General features: G+C 28.7%; 1 protein-coding gene across 7 annotated transcripts in view; it reads left to right on the top strand.

The window, feature by feature from the left end:
* Nucleotides 1–12016, top strand: part of Prosap (SH3 and multiple ankyrin repeat domains prosap) — a 270868-nt gene that overhangs the window by 115858 nt on the left and 142994 nt on the right. The gene's annotated exons all lie outside the window — the stretch shown is intronic.

The following is a 12016-nucleotide window of genomic DNA, read 5'->3' as shown; positions in this document are numbered from 1 at the left end:
CCCTTGTTATCATAGCTTGATATTTAAATTAAAAAATAATATTATATGCCGACGATACGGTTGTTTTAGTTGAGGGAGTTAACTGGAACTCAGTAAATTTAGTAGCTAATGACGTTATAAATAAATTGAAACTATGGTTCGACAAAAATATATTATCTTTAAATACGGAAAAGACAAAAATCATCCCATTTTTTATTAATAAAACAAATTTAGATTCAGTAGTAAAATTAATTATTCACCAAAGCAATTGCAACAAAACTAACTGCGATCTTACAAGTTCAGTACTTGATACAACAGATAAAATTAAATATCTCGGTGTATACATAGACCAAAACTTAAAATGGAAAGACCATATTAGTGAACTAGTTAAACGATTTAAAAAAAAAAATATATAAGTTTTTTATTTTTTTATATTTTTTTTTTATTAAAGAAGGTAAAAACATGTACAGAAAATATAAAAGGAAAAATAATGTATATATTAGAAAATGTATATACATATTTATCAGATTAAGGAATATTTTAAAAATCAATAATTTAAAAATGGCTTATTACTCAATTGCACAATCTTTGTTACAATATGGTATTGCAGGGTAGGGTGGTTCATACGCCAATATATTAAACCCTCTTAAAATAGTACAAAGATTAATTATTAAAGTAATTCTTAAGAAACCCTCAACATTCAATACGGAAAGTCTATTTAAAATATTTAAGGTTCATACAGTAGACACTCTTTATAAAATATATTATATTATACAAATATATAAAAAAGAAAAAAAAAATTCAGATACCAACATAATATTAAAATTCCTAAATCCCACACTAGTCAAGGTCAAAATAGCTTTGTCTTCAAAGGTGTAAAAAATTATAATAATCTTCCCAATGAACTAAAAACTATTAAAAATAGTATATCAATAAATAAATTTAAAGTAAATCTAAAGAAATTTTTTGAACACGTGTAAAAATTACATTTAATTTTAATTAGTATGTATGTATTATTGTTTTATGTTTTTTCTTTATTTATAATATGTTTTTATTTTTATCTCATGTACTCGTATTTAAAATTATATAAACTCTTATAAATAAACAACTACAACAGTGTAAGTCACTCTCCAAGCACAAGAGTTAGTCTCTTTTTTGGAGAGTTACAGTGATAACATTTACTAGATGTGTAAAAGTACGTATGTATAGAATTTTTTAAAAAACATGTTTCCTTTATGAAATTTATTAATATTTTTTTTTTTTAAATGTGAAAGTTTGAAGTTAATATTATTATGATCGGTAGACGAATATCGATATATGACAGGGTTACAAATTATGAAAACAGACGAGAATGCAAGTCTGAAACGAGCGTAATTATTTAGATAAAGAAAGGATTTATAAGATGGTTTGGTCATGTGGAACAAAATGACGAAATAATGGTAAAACATATATATCACACATATATGGCAGGGGCGAATCTTCAAAATAAGCGATTATGCACAGCTTACCATTATATTTGACTTTCGATAATATTTTTTTATTGTAGCGCTATGTCTATGGGAAAATAAATAAAATATTTTTTATTTTATTATAAATCACCACCCACCGTTTATATCTTCCTCCAAAAAAATATATATAAAGTGCGCACAGCCCGTACGCGGTGAACGATGAAACTAGCCGATTACCTCAGCTTATTTCTCCATACACAAAAGAACACTATGTTTTGCATCTTTGACCCAAGTCAGCTTTTTTAGTACTAAAACAAGCTTGCAGATTACAAATATTATTTGAAAATTCTCTATTTGGTTCCTAGTATTTCGAACATTATTTCCGAAGGACTATTTTTCTTTGAAAGGATGCCGTTGACATATTATATTATATATATATCACATAGGACATGTGGCGTTCGCACTGGCTGTTTTTATCATTATTCGTTTCAAAAGAAATCGGCCAGTGCTTAGTGTTGACAGTAAAAACATAATGGAAATTTCTGCTGAATATCATTGTGATATTAGTTAATAAACTTTTGTTCAAATATTGTAATAAACTGTACTGTCGATGTGTTCCTACAGCAAAGGCAGGCATTTAAGAAGCAAGCGGTGTTGTCTCTCCTGACTCGCGATGTCACACTTGCCATTTCCGCCTAGATTTTGCTATATACGTACCTTTTGTTAATTATACACTTAGTTCATTTAAGTAGATTTTAATAATGTTTAGGTTAAGTATTTCTTGTTTAGTAAACTTCTCCATCGCTGAGAGGGCCATAGCATTTTCTCTCTCAATTCAGCATCGCATCCTCCTTTGTTTACATTATTTCCTCTGCCACGATACAGGTAATTTACAAAGTAGATTTTTTACACATATAATTTACATCTTGAGACTTAAAATTGTGCAACACACGGTGATATTAGTTTTTATTGAGTATTTTATCGATAACGTTGGTAAAAATGGCAATTAGGTTCAATATTTCCACGGTCGTATTCACACTCAATAATTTAGTATATTATCAAAATGTTTTGATTAAAGTGTGGAGGAATTCAGAATTATGATTTATACATTACGCAATGATTTCTATATATGTTTATATTAGGATAAAAGTATCATAAACAAAGACCAAATCACCTTGGTATTTAAAAGTTACGCGATTTAAAGAAACTTTTTCTCATATTTAGGTTAGAGTTGGTCCAAAAAGGTCAATTGCCAAGTATCACGAAGGTTTGAAAATTAGCACATTTATTGTAATTTATACTACCTTTACTAGAAATTGGTACACATTACATTGAACGTAAACGATTTACAAAATTACCCGCTAACCATGAACGAAAAGGACCCGATCGATTTTCTCAGGAACATTGATTAAAAACAATATGTAGGTACTTGTAAAATTGTACATTTTGTAAGACACACTTAAAACAATGTCTTTATTTATGGGTAATTTTATGAACGTAATGATTCTTATGATTATTTTAATAGATACCCTATGGGGATAAAGGTAAGTATAACATTTAAGGAGCTCTATGTTAATTTTAGATTCTAACCTTAGATTAGTCGGTAGATGGTATATGTTAAAAAATGCAAATATTTTCTTTTAAACTGACAATACCTAATATATTTTGTACATTAAATATCATTATATTTATCATAAATATGAATTATTTTGGTAGTTGTTATTTCAGCTTGATTTCCTTTTTCAGGATTTTAACCCCTTTATTTAAACCCCTTTTAAGTGGTACATAATGTACCACCAGAATGGAAGTATTTATTTTCTTTTATTTTGCATTAATGATACGTCTCGTGGCACAATAGTATCTTATTAATGTACACTAGTAGATCAACTTTTTCAAATGCAAAAGGTTTATTACCTTAAAAAATAACATATTGTATTCGGTTCGCAAGTCTTAAATCAACACAAAATATGTGTACTTTTAGGGTTTTAAAAAAATAATTATTTATACTAATATGCATTTTTACACTATATTTTTTTCTATTAGTTTTTATTGTTAATAAAACATATATTACCATGAAGTAGATATTATTCTCCCATTTGGGACCATACATAAAAAGAAAAAAAAATTGTGGCAATACATAATATGTATAATACAATCCAAAATCGTAAGAAAACATAATATAAGAAACATAAAACTAAGTTTTATACACTATCTATATAAATTACATAAATAACTATCAGTATCAAAAATATTTTAGTAATATTTTTTAATTGAAACACTTTTGGATTTGCTATTCGAGTTTTCGTTTTTTAGTTCATCAGGCAATTTATCAAATTGAGGATAGCCAATATTTTCCAGAGTCTTTTTGCCGAACTTCCTTGAGCGAAATTTAGAAGCATGAAGATTTTTTGAGTTACGTGTATTGTGGTTGTGAATATCATGATTAATCTTTTAACATTTCAATTTATTTATTTTTACTAAAACTAAAATTCCACTAAGCCACTTTCTGCAGATTGTTGGTGGAGATTTGTATTAATACTAACTTGTATAATATTATCTTAATTTATAAAAACAATTCATTTACAGGTATAATTAACAGCCAGAAAGATCAGTAATATTCATGTTTATACAAATATAATATGTATTATGTTTTTTATTCATTCAAAAAATATGTGAAAAATTTTAATATTTACAAATAAGCTAGTTAAATAACTATTCATATATAACATTTTGATCGAGTAGCCACTCTCCTATTTTGCTCTTGTTACGTTTTGTATCAAATTTAAGCTCTTTCGGCAATAAATTAAAAATGCCAGGAACTAAATAATTCTATTACCATACTTATTACTTACTTTTGTTACTACCAAACCATCACTTTACGTGTAGCGTGTATTGTGGTTGACTTGAGAGTAACTGTAGTAAAAGAAATATTTCAATTTGGAGACCATTTTCTTTAAGTCGTAAAAACCCGTGTTAGAATATAGTAAACGACTCGTGGTGGGGCGGGATTCGAACCTCCGACCTGCTCCAGATTCCACACACGACCCACGGGACCGCAACCCGTCTTAAATTTATTTTCGTACACTGAACTGTATTCTTCATCCGCTTGGACATATAGTAAAAGTATCTTGAATTATTCCAAATATGATTGATATAATATTAAACATAATTATTATTTTTTTGTTATAAAAATAAAAACTAATAACATTTAAATCTACACATTTTGAATAACCAGTGACCGGATTCATCGCTTTTGCGGCATCTTTATTTCTCTAATAAACTTCCACCTCGAATTTTCACTCACAAACTTAAATGTAATGTTAAATGTAACTTAAATGTGATTGATAACGACTTTTTGATATTTTTTTTGCACCACAACAGGCCAGGAGGCCCAATTACAGTGATGAATTACATCAGGCTTGAGAAAAATCACTTTTTAATTTTTGTGTTTTCACCGGAAATCGAACCCGGAACCTTCCGTCTGTCAGTCCAGCGTTTTGTCCACTACACCATGGAGGTCGCCGTAAATATGTATATTTGTAAATTAAATTATATAGAACATGTTTGTGACACCTGATTTTTATAATCCGAATCATTTCTATTAAACTTATATGTTATTCTTATTTATATATTATGTAGGTGCATATAATATGCATTTGTGTGTTCGTTTTGAATCAACGTTCGCGTATTGTCAATCCTTATTTTATTGTTGTCATTATTTCGTATTTACTGCATTTTGTGATTACCTACTGTATTGTATAGGACTCGTCCCACATTATTCATTCGATGTGTATCAGTTAAATTTTAAAAAAAAAATGCTTTTTTTTTCTTCAGAATACGGTTTTGAAATTTAACATACTTAAAAAAAAAAAAAAAAAAACAATTTATATCATTTCGTCATTTGAATTTTAACAAAAAGGTTTCTAACTTTTTACTAAGCTCTTTATTGTACCATTTTTAATACAATTTACAAGTTTTAAGCAAATATATTATTTTCATACTTACGCACCCATACAAACGCACCCTCTCCCTCTTTCATTCCCACACGCACATGTATCCTCTCCCTCATTCATTCACGCATACACACATTCACATAAACATGAATACAAACGTCACACAAATACAATTACTAAACTTCTTTTCTTATATATTATGTGTTATTATATTTACAGTGGATTTTTTTAATTGGCTTTAGTATTGTTAAGATTTTTCTAATTATTTTGTTTATGTAATAGCTGTAAAAATCCCAAATAAAATGAAATAAATAAATAAATATTTATTATTAAAATATCTCTTCTTGGTGGAAACTGGGAAAAACTGGTTTGCTTTATATATTATTTATATACGAAATTCTGGAGCGAGCAACGGTTTTGCAAAGTAACGAATTGAGGTCCCATGTAACCATAGTCACTAGTTACTACAGCTCTCGTTCTTCGATACCCGATACAACCTACAAACTGCATACCAATATGCCAACCATTTGCATTATGTTGTGTTCAATAATTATTTACACATGAACGAATACGTTTTCTGCTACCTTATATTCAATTTTAAAATAATATTTATTGGACTCAATCCCTACTTGATTTTTTTTTATTGATCAACATATTTTCATAAATGGTACATGTATTTAATTCTAATACAAATCTACTTTTATACATCTAGTAAATGTTATAACTGTAACTCTCCAAAAAAAGAGACTAGCTCTTGTGCTTGGAGAGTGATTAACACTGTTATAGTTTTATTTATTTTTATTTATTAGAATTGATATAATTTTGAGTATACGAGTACATGAGAAAAAAACTTATAGGATATAAAAAGAAAAACAGAAAATGATGCATAAAACGAGGAAGACCGAGAAAGACATGGCACGATCAAGTCCATCAAATACTTGAAGATGGACATGTCAAAAGTGGGAATAATCGGCGTGCGTGCATGAGAAGATGTATGAGTGTAGAGGAAGCGAGAACTGTGAGCCAAGATAAAGTGATATGGCGTTCTATCCTCTCTGACTACCCCTACGGGGAAACGGCGTGATGGTTTGTTTGTTTGTAATCTAAAGTCAGTAGTAATTAAATTTCATATGTAAGGTACAATATAATTCAATGTTCTACTTCCATATTTATTACTAATTTTAGGATCACTAAACCATCATTATACAATTTTATTTATTTATTAAATTAGGAACTAATCTCTAACCTAACAAAAAAAAACTTGTTCTAGACTTTTCGAGCTTTGTAGTGGAAAACCACTATATTGATGTATCACAGTACATTTTTTAACTCTGTACGACTCGATAAAAACTACTCGAGCATAAAAAGGTTTGAGTACTTAACTTCAAAAAAGTGATTATTGCATGAGTTAAAAGGTCCGATTTCACAACATCCATAAATATTAACAAATTACAACAGGGATGGAGAATACCTTAAAAAGGGAATATTTGAGTCTAGGCATTTACAGGGCTTATGACTTGTCATTGGCTGGTTTAAGTGGCCACTTTACACACTGTGTAACATTCACCACTTTGCCTATGTTTGAACATCCATATTTATTAAATTCTTCCATTTGTTGATTTTAGTGAAGTCAAAGTATTATTAAAGTATTTTAACATACCTACACACATTATTGTTAAATAATTTCCTACCTAGGCCCAGATCACCTAGTGAGGCAGGTAATCAGGTTCCTAATTACAAAACCCTTATTTTTTTTAAATAAACGGATATTAAATAAATAAATAAGAAAGGTTCATAAACAGCCGCTCGTAATAAAAATTGTTGCGGTTGTCAAAACGAAAAAAAAGGTTACATTAAATAAGTATCAAAAACAACCAATTTTTCCAACGATTTTTTTTTTTAATTTTACTATTTTAACTGGCTGAAAGATGCTCTGACTATGTGCAATGTACATAATACTTACCTATTATCTTTACATAATAACAATATATAGTATATTTATTTGATTAAAGAAACGATACCTATTACATATCCTTGAAATCCTTATAAAACCCCGTTATATTTGTACGATTTCCATTATAATATCGATTTCAAAGTAAATTTAATATCATTTTTTTTTGGGTTTCGTTCTTGGAATATCTGAATTGAAAAATTGCTTTGAATTTGTAATACAACCCTTATAAAAATGATTGAACATTTCTTCTCTCGACTGTTGAATTAATTGAAATTATTTGTAACTTTCCAAGGATAAATTGTGAGATGATTTAATATGAAGAAGCGGCACTTCATTTGTTCGCCTCCGGTTTCGATTTTCCTTCTTTTGTAAAGAAAAAATATTGTTTCGTGTCGTAAATCTGCATAATCAATTCAATAATTCATGGAACCATGTGGTGTAATTGACGATATCCTTAGGATCATATAAGAACACACTTGCAAGAACGGCCAGAGATGGACATCAAATTTATTTATTATGTAATTATTTTTTATTTTCTTAAAACAAGACAATGGCGTCATTTTGAGTGCTAAAATAATACGCTGGACTCCCGTGTTGGGTATGTAGAGAGGATATAATGCAAGATATCTGTGTTTGCATCCAACTTAAAATCAGAAAAACATGATTATTTTTTGTCAGCATCTCTACTCGTAATACTATAATTATAGACACCGATTATAGTCACAGCACGCCCCTGTTACGTACATAAAATAATAAAATGACTAATCAGTAAAGAAGGTGAAGACACCCGATCGAAGACCTTAACAACTTTGAACCTTTTGACTTCGTATGTTTATCTTACTATCCTCTGTATTATAAGAGTCAAAACCCGGACCAGAAAGGGGGCCGCGGATAAGCAAATAAAAGCACGCACAGGAAGAAATCATACAAAAAATGAACCTTTTTAGTTCGTGTCAACATGATCTCTGTTGGATTTGATTATTATTATAATTTATAGTTTGTTTTGATCTTACCAAGAATGAATCCTAGTACTCCCGTTTTTTAAGAAAGCTTTTTATTTTTATGATTGCCGATGAAATTTATAAAACGTAATATTTATTTAACACGAGTTTCATATGTTTTGAAATAAGATGAAACGTGTTTTCTTAAAATACAGGTATCATACCCGAATCCGCTGGAGATCAATGGCCAATGGAAGTTAACAGTAAAACAAATAAATGATTATTAACATAACGTGAACAGGAAGAAGTTACAGCTTCCGGGCCACATCGCTTTAAAGGGGGAGTCTCATCACTCTTCAAAAGCATTCACTTCAATATAAATAATATATACAGACAGAATGGCGTTATAAGAAATTTAAAGATATAGAACCTCAAATATGATAATAGTTAAATCATGCGTTATGTGATCACTAAACAACCCAATGAGTTTCTAGAAAACATATTTCAATTATGTTTTTATGTATATATTATTTTTCTATTGATTTCAATGATACTATTATTTTGTTTTTTTAATACTTCTATATTTTACTATTATTTTGCTGATTTTAATGATACCATAATTTTGTATATTTGATTATGTATGAATCTAAATTTGTATAAATTATATTTTTAAAATTATTTTTGATTATCCTTTTTGCATTGTATTCTTTGGAATTTTACTATTTATTACTTATAGTTTTTTTTCTAGATTGTTTAATTTATATTATAATTTCATCTAATTAATTTACTTTGTATTTTTATTGTTAATTATTATGGCTTGACACGGGCATAGCCTAAAAAGCCTTAACAAGTTCATTAATATTTAAACTGGCGTAATTTTGAATGAATAAATAAATTATATTGAAATATGGTTTTTTAAATTCCTGCAGAATGCACATTTTCATATTGAACATTTTCGAAGTATTGCGGAAATTCTTGGGATAAATAAATAAACATGAAACAGTCCAGGGGGAGTACTAAAATATTTCACAAAATAATGCCTTAAAGGATAAATACAACTGAGAATCCAATAAAATTGTTTTTCAAAATTTATTAGAAATTTTTACTTTTTTTATACTGTAGTAATAAAAGGCACATTGTAATTATTTCTATCTTCTCAATATTCCCTCTATAATGGAATACAATTATATTTTTAACTTGTAATCCATATAAAAATTTTACGACTCACAGGTTAAACTTAAACTCTGGTTTATTTTTGCGTAAAATTAGGTTATTTTGCTACAAACAATGATCACTCGCATTTTTATCCTATATTTGATATCCATACTTTTAACTTTTATTTCAACTTAGTGTATTCTATTCTATTGTGCAAAGATTCGTGCTAAATTTATTTTTAATTAATTTAATTAATGTCTTAGTTTTTTTTTAACTGGTTCAAAGTATTTCTAATACCAAATTATATAATAATATTGTTTAAAATACTTTGTATTACTTATAATTATGCATACATGTGTGTATATTTAATTGTATTTGTAACTAATATGTAAAAGGCACCAAGTGCCATTTATTTCAATAAAATAAAATATTTACATTTCCTTTTTGGGCGTATGTATAGCCTGTGAGCTCGCCAATACATGACAGATGACATTAACATAACCATAGAAAAACATAGCAGTTGAGCTCTCAGAAGTAAAGCAACGTGAATGCAGCAATGCTTGAACTACATGTCAATAATATTCTAATAATAAATAATATTATTTGGCCATACGGAACTTTAAAGCACACCTTGGTTTAATTACTAATAGTATTTTATCGGTTAGGTAGGTGTATTTAAAAAAAATGTTGCGTATCTGAAAAAAGCACAAATAATTATGTTTTTGTAAATGATGTCAGTAGCGACACTCAGAGAGTGGCTTTGTGACGTTTTGACATTTTTTATAAGAAATTCATGGCGTAGCCGAAATACTGTTATAAAAACGAGGATGTTTTTGTTGATTGACGTTAGCAGGCGCTACCCAGTGGCGACTTTGTGACGTGAGAAATTATTTAAAAAAAGAGATTCATGGCGTAGCCGAAATATTGTAATTAAAACGAGGATGTTTTTGTTGATTGACGTTAGCAGGCGCTACCCAGGGGCGACTTTGTGACGTGAGAAATTATTTTAAAAAAGAGATTTATGGCGTAGCCGAAATATTGTAATTAAAACGAGGATGTTTTTGTTGATTGACGTTAGCAGGCGCTACCCAGGGGCGACTTCATGACGTGATGAAATTATTAATTTAAATATTTTTTTTCATTTTACATAGCGTAGCCGAGATAAGAAATTGCGTGGTGTTTCAAAATTTAACCGTGTAGGTAGCCGCCTAGTTACAATATTATTTTTGTATTTGTATAACTCCTGTTTTATAATGTTTATGTATTTATCGCTATAAGAATTAAACTAAAGATAGTTTTTATTTTTAATCGCTATCCGTTTTTTAAATTATGTTTGTAACACTCAGTAATATTTATTTTTCAAGTATTCAATGTTATTTTTGCATTTTAATTAATATTGTTAATATAAAGCGTGTTTTTATTTATTCGAATTTACTAGACTGTTTTTATTACAAAAAATAAAAATGCATATTTCTCTATGTATTTTTCTGTAATAAACAATCTATTAAAATAATACACATCAAATTTCCATTGTCTGTTGATTTTATTTGCAATCTTCTTTTTTTTCGATGGTTAAAACTCTAGGAAATTTAAAGACAATAATTTTTTTACTGTCATATATTGGCGAGCTCACACGCTATACATAGCCCCCTTTTTGGTTATTTATTATAATAATAATAATACTAAAACTTTATTTTTAATTACTTATTTTTAAAATAAATAGAATGGAAAATAACATAGTATCTTTTTCAGTTAAGACTCACCTCTGTAATGTATCTGAGACGAATAACGCATAATAGTCTTTATTCAAATAACAGCTAGGCGGTCCGGTCCAGCATCATAACGCAGTATACGATTTTTTTCAAAAACATTAGGTGTTTGAAATAAATTGTGAAGACAGCTTATGGTATTGCTTTACGCTGCTTCAGAGTATATAAATGAAAAATGCATTCCAAATAAATAAATAAGCTGAATGAAATCAGTATCAAACGCTTCGATCAGCTTTATCAGCAATAGGGAAAGCCATTTTACCCATACGCAATCAGCGCACTTAATTTCGACACTGTGAAGCCAACTGAGTCAGAATAAAAACAAATTAAAAACATATTGTTATTTTCGCTTTAAACACAATTAATTTATTAACATATTACAACAGAGATGAAGAACATTTAAGAGAAGGTAATTTGGAAGTCTAGGCATCTACAGGGCTTATGACCTGTCAATGGCTGGTTTAAGTGGCCACTTTACACACTGTGTAACATTCACCATTCTGCCTATATTTGAACATCTATATTCCTTAAATTCTTTCATCTGTTGATGTTTGTGAAGTTAGATGAAAGAATTGATAATAATAATGTTTGGATAATTTATATAGCGCCATTTTTGTGAAAATCACCTCAAGGGCGCTGTACAATAAATAAATATCCCAACACGTCTTGCAGCTACAGAGCGCATGGACGGTTGGAATTCTAGTTCCTCGTCTCCAATTATGATATGTTACAATTATGATATATATGAGCTAGATAACAGAACGTCTTGCAGCTACAGAGCGCATGGACAATTAGAAAACTAACTTATTTACATTTT

This window comes from Micrasema longulum, unplaced genomic scaffold, assembly GCF_059751315.1.
Source record: "Micrasema longulum isolate JH-2025_06_02 unplaced genomic scaffold, ASM5975131v1 h1tg001642l, whole genome shotgun sequence".
Taxonomy (NCBI): Eukaryota; Metazoa; Arthropoda; class Insecta; order Trichoptera; family Brachycentridae; genus Micrasema; species Micrasema longulum.
Note: the sequence above shows the minus strand (reverse complement) of the source record. Positions and strands in the feature narration are given on the sequence as shown.